Below are 15,574 nucleotides of genomic sequence, written 5' to 3' on the forward strand. Positions count from 1 at the left end.
GTGTGTGTGTGTGTGTGTTTTTAACATCAATCATGCCAAAATGACAGCCAATTTCTACCAAGCTTGGCACATGGACCAAGTTTGACTTCTTCGTGAACATGGGCTACTTGGGTTTTCTCTGACCATAAATAATGATTACATCGCAAAATTTAATTCTAAATTATGTTGTCCTTGTTTGTGGGCTCGATGTCTCTGGCTCTCATTGGTTTAAACTCGCATATTACATCACACCTTACATCATTACATCCTGTCCAACTCTAACCCTAGCTTTCTGTCAGTTCAGTTATTGTTACTGTAATTCCCTTAATATAATTTATGCATAATCATTTGCAATTTTGATACAAAACGAGCCAGGGCTGTATTTAGACATATGGTGGCCCCTGGGCAGCCTTCAGTAGTGGAGGCCCACCCTACCTCAGAATACTAAAAAGGTGACAAGACATATTTACAGTCATCCATAAAGTATATTTTTCAAGAACAAAGAATTTGAACTTCTATATAAAATAGAGAACGAGATAAAATGAATATCTTATATTTGTTCCACTAACTACCAACTACCATTCAGGCACTCACAAATACATTTTTCCTGACAATTATTTTTTTCATGAAATATGTGGAGGCCCCTGGGAAACTGCCCAGCTTGCCCATGCCTAAACCCGGCCCTGAAACTACCCCAAACTAAACTTACTGAAAGTAAATAGGAAGTAAATATGAGAGAATGTTTTAAAGGGTGGGCTGAGCGAATATGAGTACTGCACTGTTGAGCAAGTGAAACTGTACAACACGGTTATTAACGTTTGCATGCATTCGTAGCGAAACGCCAAAAATGGTCCAGTTGATGATGCATCGATATTTTAAAGCACACTCGTCTGCCCGTCCGTCCACGAACTACTCCCTCAGTTTTGGGGCTCACCCTGTCAAACCTTCTGTGGAACATTTAGTGGTCCCAGTAGATGTCCTAAGGTGGGTGGGAGGTTTCATAAATACCGCAATACAATTATGATTTTGTCTTTTCATCTGTAAGAAGCTGCTCCCGATCTAGCAGTAAACACAATCACAGATTTGGCAGAAACATTCGCTGGTTTGATGATATCTCAATACAATCGTGATTTTGAGTTTCCACCAAAACGACCCTGCTTTCATCCATTCTCAAGTGGTTGGGAGGTTTCCGAAATTCTCAATATAATTATGATTTTAATTTTCAATCTGAACAACGTGTTTTTTATCCACCATTTCTTGCCAGCAGATTCGTCTGTATTGCGCGTCACGTGAGAACGGTGTTTTTATCCGTTTACCCCATGAATGTTTGTATTTTGTTATATTGATGGTATAGTATTAATTTGTAATTGGAATGATACCGTTTTCAAAAGGAAAATATGGAGAGATTGAATTTAAAGCAGAATGAGGAAATTATGTGAGGGTTTCCACCCGTGATATTTGTTGATTCAGCATGTGCAGTTTCGCCATTGGGAATACATGTTACTTCTGGTGGGGTCAGCTGCAGCAAGTTTTTTTTCCAAGTGGTTCACGAAGCAGCTGTCCTGGCCTGACATTTGATTGAAGGCGTCACGGGAATGTGGAACTTATTGATTCACGGTTTGGCATTCACTGTTTCTGCATTGTGTGTTTGATTTTGGGCTCTCTCTCCCATGCATAGAATGGATACTTCGCATATATATTATCCATCCATCCATCCATTAGGACCATACTCTGTGCAGAGCGTTGGTGCCGCCGAAGCAGTCTCCTTGGCTATTGGGAACAATCCTGGACGGGTCGCCACTCCGACACAGTATACCAGCATGCTGGCACTCATTTTGCCGACCTCGGAAGGATGACAGGCAGAGTCAACCCCACCTGGTGTTAATTCAACAGCTGAGCGGGATTTGAACTCAGGACCATAGGATCCCAAGCCCACTACCTTAACCATTAAGCCAACACCAGGCATATATATATATATATATATATATATATATATATATATATATATATATATATATATATATATATATATATATATATATATATATATATATATATATATACATATAAATATATATATATATATATATATATATATATATATATATATATATATATATATATAGTGCACACGAGGGAAACGGAGTATATCGGGAGAAGGATGTTGAAGATGGAGCCGCCAGGCAGGAGGAGAAGAGGAAGGCCAAAGAAGAGGTTCATGGATGCGGTGAGGGCGGACATGCGGGTGGTTGGAGTGTCAATGAAGATGTGGAGGATAGAGCGAAATGGAGACGGTTGGTCCGCTGTGGCGACCCCTAACGGGAGCAAGCCGAAAGAGGAAGAAGAAGATATATATATATATATATATATATATATATATATATATATATATATATATATATATATATATTGTTACAGATCTGGAAACCATATGCATCTAAACATACAGATGTCCCAAGAGTCAGTTATTCCATTAAGTACATGTGAGACAGGTCCCTTCCTTTTGACTAGTGCGAGAATCAAAGGTGTGCGTTGCGATGTCCTTTTACGTAGGTTATTACATCTAACGACCATCCAACAAACCATCTATTGACCATCCAACAAACCATCCAACAAACCATCCAACAGACCATCCAACAAACCATCCAACAAACCATCCAACAAACCATCCTACAAACCATCCAACATACCATCTAACGACCATCCAACAGACCAACCAAAAACCAACCATCGTGCCTTTCAGCGCTTGCAACCCTTGCCTCGCTGGTCATAGCATACAGGGCAAAAACGTCCATTCCGCCGTTCCTTTGTGCTTCCACAAACGTTCCTTTTCAACATTGGATCTTCCCCTTGATGAGTCCACACGCGTGGTGGGGGGACGGGCCTCCTGGTTTGGCCGAGGCCCCACCCAGAAAGGGTGGACCCCATGAAGACCCTGTCCAATCGGGGTGGACAGTGACATCTGTTTCACTGAGCCCCCACCCCGTTCGGGGAGGTCCATAAAAATACGACGCGATCCTGAGAGTGTAAAGTTTTTTTGGAGGAGTTGAGTTAGTTGGTGTGCGTCATGTGGTTTGAGCTGGAGTCTAAGGCATTCGAGTGGAGTCCTGCATTTGGCTGGCGTTCAGTGGAGTTTTCCTGGGTCTCATCCACGACCCTGATCTCCTGCCTGGGACTCCGACTGCTCTGCTTAGGTTCCTCCATGGGCACGAGCCCCACGCCTGTGACTGTGGCCCAAGCCGCACGACCATTAGCAGGTGCCGCACCGTGGCGGCACCTGCTAATGTGCACCTGCTAACCCTAACCCTAACAGCACCCCCTCCCTTCAAAGTGCAGGTACCCAAGCGAACTGCAACCGCAGCTCGTCTCTCCCTCTCTGACTGCGGGGGTCTTTTAATAAATTATCTGAGTGTGCGTCTGAGTGTGTGGGCCTGTCTTGTAAGTAGAAACTGCATAAGTGTTTTTGAACATTGTAAATTCTTGCTTGTATATTCCGTGACAAGTCTTGCTCTGTGTCTTCTTTATTGTAAATAAATTACTGGAGAAATGTTCCCAGTTCGTTTCCGGCCTTTCTTTTATTGGTTCGGCATGGTTTGGATCCGAGTTTTCGCCGGGTTTTTGGTCACTGTTAATCTGCTCATCCTTGCCGGCACGGCTTTGGCAGTTCCGCTCGACGGCACCTGAACCAGAGTTGGTAGACGGTAGTTGGAACTCTACCGCAGTCGGTAGAGTGACCCGGTTCATGCAAAACGTGCTGAGGGCGTGGTTCCCCGGTAGACGACACTGCGTAGTTAATTAGGTAAATTGGTTCTCGACAAAAAGACGCGATGCTACGCGGTGCAGGTATTGGTGTCCACGGTCAGTTCAATGACCCGTCGCGTCACGGAATTATCCGGAGCGACGGCCTACAATTCCGGAGAGTCTGGTGGGAGACGACGTAATCTCCCCCACCTCATGGTCATTCTCGCCAAATATACACCTCCGGCCCGCAAAAAAAAAAAATATATATATATATATATATATGCAAATACAGAGGGATGAAATTTATGGAGTACAGAGTACGATGGAGTACGACTTATATGGAGTACGACTGGACTCCATGACAATATATATATATATATATATATATATATATATATATATATATATATATATATATATATATATATATATATATTTGAGATAGTTGTATCTGTCTGAAGCCTTTTCATTGATTTTTATACAATTCCATACGCTTCGGCCAATTGCCCCAAAATTTGCTGGACCCACACTATTACAGCAAGCACTAGGTAAATTGAAAAATTAAATAAATTGTAATTCTTAATCAAATTGATGTTAAAACAAAAAACAGCACCACTCTTGCCGATCAAGTGTCCTCTCTGTGGGGAAGAGATGTGCCTATCGAAAGTCAACACCCACCCCCCCCTTCAAAATTTTCATCTTTTGTTACCTTATAGACTGGAATTAGATTACATTAAATCAGAGTTTTTTTCCACATTTATTAACATATTGTAACCAACAACTTAGAAGTGAAAAACAAATTCGACAAATTTCAGAAAATTAATTAAAAATACAAAACAAGAAAATCTTGGTTGGAAAAGTATCCACCCCCCTGAATTAATACTTGGTGGAAGCACCTTTGACAGCAATTACAGCTGTAAGTCTGTTGGAATAGGTCTCTACCAACTTTGCACACCTTGATTGGGTAATATTTTCCCATTCTTCTGTACAAAACTGTTCAAGCTCAGTCAAGTTGAGTGGGAGTGTTGATGGACAGCAATATTCAAGTCATGTCACAAATTTTCAATTGGATTTAGGTTGGGGCTCTGACTGGGCCACTCAAGGATATTTATAATTTTGGTCCTTAGCCACTCCAGTGTCACTTTGGCTCTGGACTTCAGGTCATTGTCATGTTGAAAGGTGAACTTCCATTCTAATTTTAGCTTTCCTGCAGAGGGAGCAGATTTTCCTTGAGGATTTTTCTGTATTTTGCTCCATCCATTTTCCCATGTTGACAAGTACCCCAGTCCCTGCTGATGACATCCCTATAATATGATTCTGACACAACCATGCTTTACAGTAGAGATGGTGTTGTTCGGGTGATGTATTGTTTTGCTTTTGTGCCAAATGTAATGTTTTGCATTTAGGCCAAAAATTCCATCTTGGTTTCGTCAGACTACAAAACTTTTTGCCACATGGCTTCAGAATCTCCAGGGTCGTTTTTTGTATACCTCAACTGGGACTCAAGGTGAGAGCTATTTTGAGTAATGGCTTCCTTCTTGCCACCTAACCAAACAGCCATGACATGTGGAGTGCTTGGGATATTGTTGTCACATGTGCACAGTGACTAGTCTTTGCCATGAAGGCATGTAGCTCTTTCAAAGTACACATTAGCTTCTTGGTGTCCTCTTTGATCAGACTCCTCCTTGGTTGGTCATCCAGTTTGGAGGGACGGCCTGATCTAGGCAGGGTCTTGCTGGTACCATATGCCTTCCACTTCTTAATTATTGTCTTGATTGTGCTCCAAGGGATATTGATTGTCTTGATTGTGCTCCAAGGGATATTGATTGTCTTGATTGTGCTCCAAGGGATATTCAAGGCCTTTGAAATATTTTGATACTCTTCCTCTGATCTGTGCTTTTCCACAACTTTATCCTGGAGGTATTTTGAAAGCTCATTGGTGCTCATGGTTTAGTCTTTGTTGTGAAATGCACTACCCAGCAGAGGAAACCTGCAGGAACAGCTGATTTTTTTTTTGAAATAATTTTAATCATGACAATTTAACACACGTAGAGGCCAATTGACATTGTGTGTGATATTGGAGGTGTTTGTTTACACCTGAGCTCATTGACAATTGCTATTATAAAGGGGTGGACACTTATCCAACCGAGATATTCTAGTTTTGTATTTTTTAATTCATTTTCTGAAATTTGTAGAATTTGTTTTTCACTTGGAAGTTGTGGGTTACGATGTGTAAATAAAGGTGAAAAAAGTCTAATTTAATGCAATTTCATTCCAGGCTAGAAGTCAACAAAATGTGAAATTTTAAAAGGGGGTGTAGACTTTCTTTCGGCAAGACATATAAATGACTAGAGGGGGAGCACTCGGGAGAGTGCAAAACCTCCGCCGCCAATACTGCTGGGTCACTCAAGTGAACCTTATATCTTATTCATTAAATATGATGTCAACAGTGCTGACAGAGTTATAGTTCTTTTCTCCAACATTTTTTTTTTTTGGGGGGGGGTTGGAAATCACTTAAAACATGTAAAAATGCAAAAAAAAAAATCGAATTTTGTTGAAAAAAAAGTTTAAAACATTTTTTTTCTCTAACAATTTTTTGGGGGGGTTGGAAATCACTTAAAACATGGAGAAATGCAAAAAAAAATTTTTTCCTTTTGTCCAGGGGGGTAACAATTTTTTAGGGGGTTGGAAATCACTAAAAACATGTAAAAATGAAAAAAAAAAATTTTCTCAAACAATTTTTTTTGGGGGGGAGGGGGGGTTGGAAATCACTCAAAACATGTAGAAATGCAAAAAAAATTCTCTATTTTTAATTTGGGGGGGGGGTAAAAAAAAATTTTGGGGGGGGGTGGAAATCACAAAACATGTAGAAATGCAAAAAAAGAAAAAATATTTTTTCTGTAACAATTTTTTTTGGGGGTGGGGGGGGGACCAAATCCAAAATTTAATGGCATGATTCTTGGACCATACCTAACCCTCCCCCACCAAGTTTCGTCGAAATCCGTCGAGGAGTTTTTCCGTAATACTGTTCACAAACAAACAAAAAACAAACAAACAGAAAGGGGTGAAAACAGTAACCTCCATCCATCTTCGAAGATGGCGGAGGTTAATAAAGAAAGACTCACCCACAGCTCTCACCTGTGAATGGAGGGGATAACCAATGAGCTCTCACCTAATCAATTAAATCCAGGTGGTTAGGGTGATATAAATAAATTCACTCCTCCCATGATCTTCTTGCCAAAGAAGCTGCATAAAGCAACCAAGAAATGCTACCAAGGTAAGCCCTTTGCTGTTTCAAACCCTTCCCAGAGTTTCTCCACAGCTGTAATGACATTCACAAATGGTACACACAAGAATCCCAATGCTATAGACCCCCTCAGCTGCCAGACCAGTTTCATCACTTATTGGCAAATCATCAGCGACATAAATGCATTTCTATGGCAAAAGGTTCAACACAAAGGAGAAAAAGGACGGGTGACATTGGATAGCCTTGCCTGACCCCAGAAGCATCTGGGAAGGCTCCCGAGAGATGTCCATTATCCAAAACATGGGCTTCAATCTCCCGATACATGAGATCGACCCAATGCATGAAATTTGGTCCAAAGCCAAAACGGTCCAAAGCAGCCATCATGTGTTCATGAGACACTCTGTCAAACACCTCCTCCTGATCTAAATTAACGATTCTCAATGACAGGCCTCTTTCATCCATGAACTGGATCACCTATCGAACCAGGCCCAGGCTGTCAGACACACTGCAACCCAGAACAGCACAAGTCTGATATAGGTGCACGAGATCCCCTATGACACCATGCACGCTCTTCAACAACACCTTCATTAGTACTTTGTAATGGAGATTCAACAAGGTAATTGGGCGTCAGTTGGACAGGTCTTCCCGATTACCCTTCTTGTGCATGAGGTTCACTACACCTCGGCGCATCGAATCTGAAAACCTAGGAGAGGTGGCGAGCTCCCGCAACACCTCCAGATAGTCCTCACCAAGGACATGCCAAAGGTGGCGATAAAACTCCACGGGCAGGCCGTCGGTGCCAGGGGTTATATTCGTGGACAAATCCCAAATGGTGGAGGACAATTCCCCCAAGCTCACCGGCTCTTCCAAATGCTCCTGCTGTTCAGGAGTCAGGTGATTACTCAAAAGGCTGACAACTTCAGCTATCCAGATTTGATGAACTGATCGTTTGTAAAAGAACCTGGAACAACAGTCCACCACCGCTTCCATAATTTGATCAGGGTTCAAAACACAGCCTCCCCCAATGTTAACTTGTGGCAAAACATCTTTCTGCCTGGAAAAATGTTAGAAGAAGAATCTGGTACACTTTTTGTTCTCCTTCAACACATGCACTCTGCTCCGGAAGATGATGGTCCTCACCCTGGCTTTGATGAAGCCAAAAATCCTCCCATTCACCTGGCGGGTTTTTTTCCGACACATCATTTCCTTTGCAGAGTTACTTATGCAAGCATTGGAGGTACACCTGAAAGCGACTAAAATGCTCCCATTTCCTCACAGCCCTCATTCGCCCGGCCATACAGAAAATATTTGCAGTCCTACATTTCACATCCTCTAAACAGGCTGCTGAGGTAGGGAAGAGGCAGCTAATGGTTTGCCAATCCCGATACTTCTGAACATCGGAAAGCACGGAACTGTCATCCCACAATAGGTGACAGTTAAGTTTCCAGAGTTCAGAGCGCCGGGTGAGCACTCCATCTAATTCTATACCACGAGACAAACAACAGTGCCAAAAGGCAAAGAAAGATTGTGAAATTATGTGAAAAAAGAAATCGAGTTGTTGGATGCATTACTTTGGCCAAAGGTGAAAGTGTGGCACCAGTGGGCCACCATTTCGGGATCAATGAATCGACTGTGCCTTAAACGTGAATCAAATATCCATGCAAGTCTTCCTGCGAGCAAAGCACAAAAGTCTAATTCCAGTCTTGTGATCCTCATATTGAAAGTATGGAAAAAGCACTTAATGTTTGGATTGAGGAACAAATGGAAAAAATGCTTTTGAGTGGACTGGTGTATGGGAGAAACTATTGCAGATGTTCTCATTTCAGTGACCTGGTGATACAGGAGAAACCATCATGGATTTACCCCTTTGAGTGAACTGGTGATACAGAAGAAATCATTGCGGATTTATCAACGTTTGTTGAGGCACCCAGGGTCGAAGGCTCTAGTTCGTCCATGGCACACCGTGATGCTGTGAAAAAAGTACCCACCGCAGCTCAAGGAACGAATCGAGGTAAAAGATTTAAGCCAAAGCAGGGTTTTAACGTTGAAGAGATGGGATTATTTTGAAAAAGGATGCCGGCTCATACCTTCCTGTCCAAGAGGGAAAGATCTGCACAAGATCAAGGTGGCTAAGGATCATCTTACCTTTCTTCTAGATGGCAATGCAGCAGGCAACTTCATCGTGTTCCCAATTATCCACCAGCCATCGCAAGTTCTACATCCACATCTTTCTAACCTCCACCCTCCCTCCTCAACCAGCATCATCCTAACCCACCTCGTTGTTTTGGAATAAATTTAAAAGGTAAAACTTTTGTGTTTTTGTTTATGTTATACTGTATTTGTTTTATTTTCATGGTTATTTACATATTAAGATGTTTTAAAAACATTTTACATGTTTACTTCCAATGTGATGGGTTTAATTTTGGCTGCTGCCGACCTTCCTCGATGTTTTCTCAAAGCCGAAGAACCCAAACAATCTTTTCCCAATTGCGGTATTAAATATTATTGCATGAACCATTGCGACATTTCCCAGGAACGTAACCCCCTTGCCATCTAAGGGTTCACTGTATTGATCAATTATTAGTGATCGATTTGTAGATACCCAGGTTCCTATATATTATTAGAGAATCTGCTTGATGTCAAACTTGCAAAATTTTGTCAACATCTTATTTGATCAATACTTTTGTAAAGTATAGGGATGTGAATATTTACCTCCACCACCGAAGGTGAAGGAGGTTATGTTTTCACCCCTTGCTGTCTTTGTTTGTTTGTCTGTCTGTTTGGTTGTGGCAGGATATTTCAAAAAGTTGTGGACAAATCCGGATTAAATTTTGTGGACAGGTTTGGTGTGTGACAAGGACAAACTGACTCGATTTTGATAAAGATCCAGACCCGGATATGACTCCCAGAATATTTTTTCAAGTGATTCTTCACCATTGAGTGAGCCAAAAATGGTATATAGCACGATATCTCAAAAAGTTGACAATGGAATCGGATGAAACTTGGTGGACAGGTTGTGTGTGAGACAAGGAAGAAATGATTCAATTTTGTTGAAGATCCGGATCCAGACCTGATAATTTTTTAACTGATTCTTCACCATTGAGAGATAGGGCGAAACTAATATATATAGCACGATATCTCAAAAAGGGGTGGGCGGATTCGGTGAAACTTGCTGGACAGGTTGGGTGTGTGACAAGGACGAAATGATTCGATTTTGATAGAGATCCGAATTTGGATAAGAGAATTATTTGATTTTTAAAGTGTTTCTTCACTGTTGAGAGATCGGGTCAAAAACGATATATTATTGTATAGCATGAGATTTCAAAAATGCATTGGGCTGGATATGTGCTCGTGGATCAGGCGTTACGTGGTGGAGGTATGTACTCTAACGAGTGTCCTTCTAGTTATATTGTTTTGTTTGTGTGTATGTTGGACAATACCGGTTTTTATGCCTCCACTGAAAAAGTAGCCGACGGCATGATGTTTTTCGGTTGTCTGTCCGTCCATCCGTCAGTGCTGATTTTCTCTGTTTTCAAAACAACCGCTTATTCTATTGACACAAAATTTTCACCATCGGTGCAACTTCTCACGTCATTGGTCACGTGGTTCAGCAGCCATATTTTTTAGCATAAAAATTTTTCCAAAATCTTCTTCTCCGAAACGGCTGAACATATTGAGGCGAAAGTTTACAGATATGTTCTCCTATCCAGGAGGAACAAAAAGTTCTCCACCTATGATGTCATAGGTCACAGTTTGGTAGCTATGATTTTTTTTTGAAGAATATCCCTTTAAAAATCTCCTTTTCCAGAACAGCTTGACAGATCGAGGGGAAACTTCACCTCCGTGTTCCCCAAGCATTGGAAATGCCAGGGTGTTCACAAATAATTAATACATCACGTGGTCAGGCAGCCACATTGAAATGAACAAAAATCTTTAAAAAAAATGATTTCTCTTTAAACACTTCATCAATAGATGGGAAATGTCACAATTATTATCTCGTAGTTATGGAAAATATGTTTTAAAGTTCAACCTTTTAGGAGAGGTTTTAAAGTTCAAAGTCTGGCAGCCAGAATGATTTAAAGTTTTCGATCTGGGTTCAGGGATTTAAATCAAACTTGGTACAAGTATGTACAATGATGTAATAATGGAGGTGGAGGCATATCTGTTGATGTCACAACATCAAAGAATGCCATTCTCGTCTTTGATGTTGCAACTGGAAACAAAGAGGACCGGACTGCATTTTCCCCGTGTGCTGGGGTCCTTTTATTAGCTGGCCTGTTCGAAGAACAAAGAGCTATAGCGATACCTCCGGCGTGAGCGTGAAAATGTTAAAGTTTTTTGTGCAAGTTATTTCCTTTCCAAGATTTTTATCTACCACACTCTTTTTTACTGATTACAATATACAAATACATATATTGCTTTAAAATTATTTGGATCAGACTTCACTGCAATGCTTTATAAAAAATATTATTAGACTAGTCTTTTAAAAACGACAAATGTATTAACAGGCGAGCATTGGGTGGCTTTGACACCAACTCTCTGGTTAATGTACCACCAGCAAGACTACTCCCCCTGCCACGATGCTACGAATGTTATTGAATGATGTCTTTCCAGATAAGTGGATCAATGGCTTGGCCACCTTGTTCGCCTGACCTGTCCCCATTGGACTGCATTTTATGGGAGTATGTAATACTGTTGTTTACTCATCAAAACCACAAGTAGGTGCTGTGATCATAAATGCAATTCCTGAAATTACTCAGCAGCAACTAGAGAATGTTTTCAAAAGTTGGAAAAACGGATTGAATGATGTATTATGAAACTATATTAAATATATTTGAACTATATTAAATAAAAAAACGATGAATTTTTCTTTCTTGTACCACTTATAGTTTTTTCTATCATGTGCATATCAAAAGTTATAAAACTTCACATTTGCATAAGGACACCCTGTTTCGACAAAAAATATCTATCAGCCCATATTACTAAAATATGCAATTTGGTGTCTTTCTGTCTGTCTAACTGTTTTTTTTTTTACTGCAATACATTCCATCAATACTTATCCAATCAAAACTAAACTTGACAGGAGGATGAAAGGTTACATGACAGAGGTTGTAGCGATTTCACTTCCTCCCTCTCCAAAGGGGATTTGCACCTTGGGTGAACTCAATGTTGGGATGTATAATAGGATATCATTGCTTTCATGCAGCACACCTTCTGGACATAAATATTATTATAACCACCAACGCTTGAGTCAATTCTGTCCAATGTACAGTTACATTTTTAAACAATCACTATTAAACTGGAAAAAGTTTGCAGAAAACGCAATTTGCTTAAGGCATTCCATACTTACATGTCTCCCTCAGACAAATGGAACAGAGCCATCTCGAGTTGCGTGGCCTCGAGGTAAGCAGCAACGATCTTTTGTTAACAAAGCTGCTTGCATTAGTCTTTATGCATGAATGATGAATCCCATTGCCTGTTCAATTTTTATGGCCATCACATTATATGTGGACTGTATATAGATCGGTTATAACACACTGTATCTTGTTGCCTCCCCTGGACATAGTTCACCTCCGCCATCGAAGATGGATGGAGGTTATTGTTTTCACCCCTTTATGTTTGTTTGTTTGTTTGTTTGTGAACAGTATTACGGAAAAACTCCTCGACAGATTTAGACGAAACTTGGTGGGAGGGTTAGGTCTGGTCCATGGATCATGCCATTAGATTTTGGACTTGGTCCAAAATCCAATATGGCCGCTATGGCGGCCGATTTGAAAAAATATTTGAATTTTTTTTTTTTTGCATTTATACATGTTTTAAGTGATTTCCAACCCCCCCCCGCCCCCCCCCAAAAAAAATTTAGAGAAAAAAAAAATTGCTAATTTTTTTTCAACAAAGTTTAGATTTTTTTTTGCATTTCTACATGTTATAAGTGATTTCCAACAAAAAAAAACATGCCAAAATTATAATTGCAGCTGATTTTGGAACTTCAGGTGGAGAAACCCATGTAAAATCAATTTCTGTCTCAAGGAATCTAGTTATGATGAATGAATTGAGTATGTAAAAGTTAAAAGTAAAAGGGAAAGTTGCAAACTATAACTCTGTGAGCACTGTTGACGTCAAATTGAATGAATAGGATATCAGGTTCCCTTGAGTGACCTAGCAGTATTGGCGGCGGAGGTTTTGCACTCTACCAAGTGCTCCCCCTCGAGTTTCACATGTGATGTTGCCACCGACACCCTTACAGCCCAATTGTGACCTTTATTTGATGCATAACCATATTGATAAGGTTTGTTAGCATTGTTTAATACTCGCCAGAGGAAAATTTGGAGAAGATTTGACATACTTATGCATCGGCAGTGTATCGGCTCACAGTCGCTGGTCCACACATCTATTGGTACTATTATAACCAGTTATCCAGTTCCCTTAAGTTGTGGCTGATCTCTGGTGACATTCGTGATCAGATGTCTCACAGTTTTGATCCACCTCTGGTTTACCCATTGGCTATATTGATCAATGTGAATGGCATCTCAAAGTCCTCTGATTGATGCCATATCGTAGTCCACAGACTTGCTCACCAATTAACTTGAAGCTAAGAGACAGAAAAATGAGAGCAGTAATTTTCTGCCCAGTTCCAACCATCCCTATCCTGCACTGCTTTTCAAAGCTCTGGCAGAGGCTGCTTGGTTGCAGGCTTTACCTTATCCATCAGGGGTGTGTTCCATTACCAATCAGCTTTCTGTTGCTTGCAGAGCCAGCCATTCCTTATCAACCATTCGGTTGGAGTGCTTGCTTGTGTGCTTAAAATCAAGCGAGCCACTTTGCGAGCACTCTACAAGCTGATTGGTAATGGAACACACCCCTTCTGAACATATTGATCTTCTCAGTTGATAAGATTTTAATATTTTTTGAGGTTTAAATAAAAACCAGCTTTTTCACTTTCATTCTGCATTGTCTGCAGCAATTTCATCAAGTCCTCTTTACTTTCTGCCAATAGAACTTTCTGCCAACTTTACTTACATCAGCATATCTTAGGTTGTTGATACATCTTCCTCCAATTCCCAACTCCAGCTTCTATGTCATCCAAGTTATATTTTTCATAAAAATTATCATAACCACAAACCAGTCAGTCAATTCCATCCAATGATGATGGCATAATCATAATAATATTAACACGGGATAAAATTGTTAACAAAAAAGAGGCTGGCAGGATGGCGTTGAGCTACGCTCACTCTCCACCAAGCTGTCAGCCTTGGTTTGAATCCTGACCCAGTTGTCATCTCAGTGTTTCACAGGCAGGGTGATTTTGTCAATGTGTGCCATTTTTCGGATGGATGTTAAACTGGTGTCCTGCCAGCCAGCATTAGTTGGTGGACTTTAAAGATCCTACAGTGTCTTTCACAAAGAGTTGGTGAGCTGTTGGCAGCACCCTGAACAAATTACAAATTCCTGCCCGAACTTTAGTCAAACGTCAGGCCTGGCCAGCCGGTTTGTGAAAGACTTGAGCCAAGATTCCCCCAGCTAACCCCAAATTAATGGGGGAATAAACAATAAGGGTATTAACAAACTGCCATTCACCTGGTGTGCACATACACGTCACCCCATCCCCCCTTCTCCAGTTCGCTCCTATCGGAAATGGGTGTTTCTAGTAACATAGAGCACACATTTACATTAAATATTGGCATTGTCCCTTCCACCCTGAACCCCGGGTGCTATGAAATATTTGTATCCCCTTAAACCTTCCTCGGCACACCAAGAGGACAACCAAAAGTTTTCATCTCATTCTGTCCAGTGGTTTTGGAATGCATAGAAGTCAAACAAAACAATCCCACATGTCTCAATTTATACATCATACATTCCAGTTGTGGGGGGGGGGGGGAGAAGGAGTCATGGGTAAAATAGTGAGGCAGCAAATAGAAACCGTCAAGGTGTTTTATTTTCTTTTAAATTATTTATGTTATATCTTTTTTTAGAAGGGGGTGATTAAGGAATTAATAAACATCTACAGCACATTCACTTTTCCATGAGACCCACTTACAAATATCACAATCACTACACATGTTAAGAATCACCCATTCGTATAGAAGCTACCTTCCACTCCCGTCAATATTAATGTGCCCCTTAATATAGGTAACACACACACACATATACACACACACACACACACACACACACACACACACACACACACACACACACACACACACACACACACACACACACACACACACACACACACACACACACACACGCACACACTGCAGGAGGGCATTAGGCCAATCAATCAAGCCTGTGTAATCCTGACAATATTGATACACCCTCCATCTCCACTGCTTCTAGGTATCTATCCAATTCTAGTTCACACCCATCCATGGCCTCTGCTGCTACCATATTTCCAGAGAGACCATTCCATGCAATAACTGCTCTGAGTGAAAGACTCCTACCTTACTACTGTCATAACTCTCATATTCTTTACTTCAAGGCTTTGCTCCCTGGTCCTATCACAGTCAATTCTGGTGAAAAACTTTTCAGCACTTATTTTGTCTTTACCTTTCATCATCTTGAAACCCTCCATCACATCCACTCCTTTGTATAGGTATATAGAGT

The sequence above is a fragment of the Eptatretus burgeri genome, chromosome 9 (genome assembly GCF_056783735.1).
Source record: "Eptatretus burgeri isolate ZD-2024b chromosome 9, Ebu_testis_v1, whole genome shotgun sequence".
NCBI classification, from domain to species: Eukaryota; Metazoa; Chordata; class Myxini; order Myxiniformes; family Myxinidae; genus Eptatretus; species Eptatretus burgeri.